Source organism: Homalodisca vitripennis, chromosome 3 (genome assembly GCF_021130785.1).
Source record: "Homalodisca vitripennis isolate AUS2020 chromosome 3, UT_GWSS_2.1, whole genome shotgun sequence".
NCBI lineage: Eukaryota > Metazoa > Arthropoda > Insecta > Hemiptera > Cicadellidae > Homalodisca > Homalodisca vitripennis.
This window is the reverse complement of record NC_060209.1, coordinates 24,932,819-24,937,882: the sequence shown is the minus strand read 5'-3', so window position 1 is coordinate 24,937,882 and position 5,064 is coordinate 24,932,819.

The following is a 5,064-nucleotide window of genomic DNA, read 5'->3' as shown; positions in this document are numbered from 1 at the left end:
TTATTTTCACCACCATGGTAGCTCATTGCCTTTGTGTTGTTTTGGCCATCTACTTGTTCTCGTATTTTTGAGGAATTTGTGCACAAGATAGTGTAAGTAGTGATTATATGTAGATAAAGAAACTAGACATAGAGAATTTATAAATTTCAGTAATGGGAGGATTTTATTAATATCCGGATCATTTTTTAATACAGTTTAAGTTAGTTATAAAGTATTAAAACCATTATAGCAATATAATAGTACAAAGTTAATTTATACAATATTTGTCATTAATAGCAGGCCCGTAGCTAGGCCCTTGGAGGCCCCGGGGCAGAAAGTCCATTCGGGGCCCCCCTTTGTTATATATTTCGCACTTTTTTTAATTAATAGATATAAGCATACAGTAATTGGATCTTTAGGCTTAGAATTTATGTGCATTTTTTTATTATTATCCTATTATTATTATTATTATTACCTTTTTTTTCTTATTAAATCTATAATACTTAATTGTTTGCTTAAACTATGTTTACAAATTTCTACGGTAAGTCATAAACTGGTAATGATTTTATATGCAAATTTGTATGACTCCTGGCCCTGGTGCCATTAGTTTGGTTTTTAGAGCCATTATTTTTTCAGCTTACCATTGTGATTGGTATTCTATTTATAGTGCTGAAAGGAAAATGAAAAAAACATAATTATTTTTTCAAATTTTATTCACAATAGATAATAAATAAATAAAGACATAAGTGCTGATGTCTTAAAACTTTTTAGTCTCTTCTTAGGCCTACATCCAAGCAATGTAGTTTAGTAGATAAAACATACAAGTAATATCATTAATTATGTAATACCTTTGAATACACAATAAATTGTATATTTATTTATGGTGTTTATGGTAATACTGGTAATACCATTAATTATATATGATCAATGGTTGGTAATACCCACTCATTCTCAAGTTTAAAATTGCCCAACTAGTTTGATAGTGAGAATGCAACTGAACTTACTAAAAAGACTTTCTTCTTGACTTGACACTAGCAAAAACATCAATAATTCGGTCAAAACTATTTTTCGGGCTCTGTCATTTTTAATAGACAAAAGAGCCAAATCAGTGAGGACGTTGTTGGGACAATGGAGCTTCGCAGGTAGTTTTTTGATGAGTTTTTAATTTTGAGAATGATCTCTCTGCTTTTGGCTACTGTCACAGGGACTGTGAGGTACATAAAGCATGCTGTTAGTACATCCGGGTAGGTTGATGCTAGGGAACTGTTTTCAATGAGTAGGAGATTTGCAACTTCTTTTACTTCTTTGAAATCCTTTAATTTGGATTGAAAAGCATTCCTTACTGATAAAATCTGAGCTTTGAACAATGGCGTTACATCATCTGAAAATCTGCTTACAAAATTATCAGCTTCACAACGCAGTTCTTCATCTGAACATGAGGCCAGGAAAAGAAGGGTGAACAATTTTATAGGCATCAATCACTTGCTTCATGCCTTTAAAACGGTTGTCAATTTGTGACACTATAGTATCAACCATTGGGAAGAATATTGTCACTCTGAAATTTGCTTTTAGGATCTGTCAGTCTTTGGTCTTCACAAAGTTCATCAAAGTGCTTGTTTACCTTTCTTGCACGTTGGCCAATAAATTCATGGGTAATCGTAATCCCCCCATTTTGAACATACTTCTTCTGCTTCACTACAGACTTCTTCAAAGGACCAACGAAGTTCGGTTACTTTCAATAAAGCATTGCCTAGGAGATCGTACGCTGTCATTAAATTCAATAGATTCCGTTTGCAAGGATTTTGAGGCAATGTTTATTTCCCCTAATATTTTGCACTGGACAGTCAAGAGCAAAACAAAACTAAAAGATTCTAACCTTTTTTTGAGCCCCTCAGCTTCATTCCTTTCCTTTGGCTTTTTGCTTGTCAAAATTATTTTATTTAAGGCTTTCATTACATCACCGAACCTTTCCTTTAAAGCGTACACAGCTTTCATATCTCCCTGCCCAACGTGTAGGGTTTAAAGTCTTTAATGTTACCTTGTCTTTAGGAACAGGAGCCTTCGGATTCTCTGTACAACCAGAAACGACTTTTAGTTCTTGCCACCGAACAATGCTGTGGCCAAAAAAACTGTAAATATTTTGCACCGTCTCAAAAATTTGTGCTATTTCTCGATTGCATTCAACGGCATCTTTAAGAACCAGATTCAAATTATGGCTGGCTCAGTGAATGAAATAGGCATGGGGTGCAAGTTCTTTGATTCTCTTTTGTACTCCATTATACACACCACTCATGACCGATGCACCATCGTATCCTTGTCCTCTGCATTTTGTTATGTCAAGGCCTTTTTCTGAAATTGATTTTATGATGACGTCTTCTAGCCCCGAAGCGGTTTGGTCAGTAACTGCTGTGAAAGATGTAAACGTTTCACAAATTCTCAACTCACAAGGTTTTCCGAGTTGGTCATGGTCAATCTTTACATAGCGAAAAACTTCGCTTAGCTGATTCTACTTTACTTACATCTTGTGTTGTGTCGTAAATTATGGAGAAAAAAGGCGCACTCAAAAGCTCTTCTTTAATTCCACTAAGCACTTCACTAGCCATCAGAGAAATAATTTCATTCTGAATTGTTGGACTGAGATAATTAACAGTACCACTTGGCCTTGTAATTAGATCTTCTAGGATAGTGTCATATTTTGACAGCAATTCAATCAATGATAGAAAATTACCTTTATTTCTATCAGTGATATGCCAACTGTCTCCACGAAAAGGAAGGTTGCATGTTGCCAACATAAGGGAGACATCTAAGACCCTCTTCAAAACTTTCCTCCAAAAATTCCGCTCCTCCTTCAAACCTTTTTCTAGTGCATCGTCTATTGAGCCATGACGTCGCCATTGCTCATAAACCAAGCAGGAATCAGCATGGTGCTGTGAATTCTCATGTGTCTTTATGCGATCAGACAAATGTTTCCAGTCCCTTAATCCTGAATCCCATCCTCCTACAGGTCCTTTCTGGGGAAACAACCAGCAAGGTTGGCAATAAACACAATCCAATTTGGACGAATAGCACAACCAAGTTCTTTTCAGTTTGAGCCCAGACTTTGACTTCAGGGTAAAATAATTGTCTGAAAAGGACCTACCTTGTTTTCCATCATATGGAAATGGGCCAACTGGTTGATAGGGTCCTAGTCCTAATTCAATAATTCGTTTTTTACCTCTGGATCGATGATCTGGTCTGGAAAATGGGGTTCTTCCGGTGTTTAAACAAGTTTCATTAATTTTATTCGTCCGGCTACATTCCACCTGTAAGTAGATTGCAATGCATTAGTATTTTTTTCTTTACAAACATGATCATAACAATAGGGACTTACTGTAATTCCATGTTTACATGGAAGTAATACTGTTTACTTCCATGTAACCATGGCATATTTTATCGTAGGGATTCCATGTTTAGGGCGATAAAACAGCATATGTTGTTATGTTGAAAAATATAATATAAGTATTCTGTACTTGGCATGTCTACTTACTTGATCATTTACGCCGATCAGTTCACTGCTTGACGTAGGACTTGTTGGAGGTTTGGCACAATTTTCTTGTTGATGCCCTAGCCCTAGGCATGTTACTTCTTCATCAAATACTTTCTTCAGCGTTATCTTGAGCTGTAACTTTCCTCTTCAATCTCATTTCCTGGGACTGAGGCTGCAATAAAAAATAGCAAGTCAAAATAACATTAAGTTACATATAACATATAATTTAAAGCCAATTTTAATACCATTGTAAAAGATATAATAAAATATATAAAAATATATAAAAAAATATAAAAAGAGTAGATACATGGCCTCATAAATAATGAATGTGCAAGCGAGTGTGGTGCATTTTTTACATCATATTATCACAAAAAGATATAAAATTACTATGATAGATATTCATGCTGTGCTGCTGTGCATGTATAAACAAATAAAATACCTACACAGAAAGAAGTAGAAACCAAAGGAATCATAAAAATCACATAAAAAATTAAATGACCACTACACAATAGTAGGTAATATGTAGCCTATATATGACTAGTGATAAATTCACAAACAAACATTGCTTATTAGATTAGAATAGATTGCAGTCTGAGTCAGACACAGTGGTCTAAACTCAATCAAACATCCAAACTCTAGTTAAATTTTAACACAGTTAATTTTAACATAGTTAAATTTTAAGATATTAATTATATAGTTATTGGCCAAGCTAATTAATTAGGCCTAAATACCGTATCTAAATTCAAACCACTCACCAATTATTGGTCTAGTTTCAGTACTAGATGTAGATGTGACATTAGTACTTTTAGTTGTAGTAGTACTAGTAGTAGTAGGACATAACCAAGCAGATAGGGTGGAAGAACACTTTGAAGCATCCTCTTCTCTTTTCTTCTTGTCTTGCCTTTTCTTTGCCCCACTTTGATAGCTTCTTTTCATTTTAACAAATACAAGAATAAGAATACAAATTGTATAACACTTTACACCGTAACAAACGAGTAACTGAGGACGAACGCCAAAACGTCAGTTTTTGGTGTTAGTTTACCATCAACATAACATAACCTTATCCGGGCTGTCTGTCACTAGCTCACTAGTCGTAGTCACTCTCACTGTCGTCTGTCAGCTGTGGCAGAGGCAGTCGGCAGACGGAGCCGTCTACGTCACGTCGACGTCAGGACGAGTTTATTACCTGTTGGGGGATGGGGGAGTAAGGTGAACTAAAAGTGCAAACTGCATTTCTTTAATTGCGTAACAAACTGACAGGCTGATTTGATAGTCTGTCTATTTTTGTTACGAAATCTCTGTGAGAACAATATCTGTCCATTATTTTATATTGAAAAGCTATTTAAATATTTTTTTATAAAGACATTTTGATGATTCGATGAAATATCCCTACGACCCCTACAGTAATCAATAAATTTCACATAAACTTTAATTTCATTTTCAATTTTTCCATCCTTCATTTGGGGGCCCCCCCTGGCCGGGGGCCCCGGGGCAATGCCCCGGTTGCCCCAGCCTAGCTACGGGCCTGATTAATAGCTATACAAATAACAAAATCTATT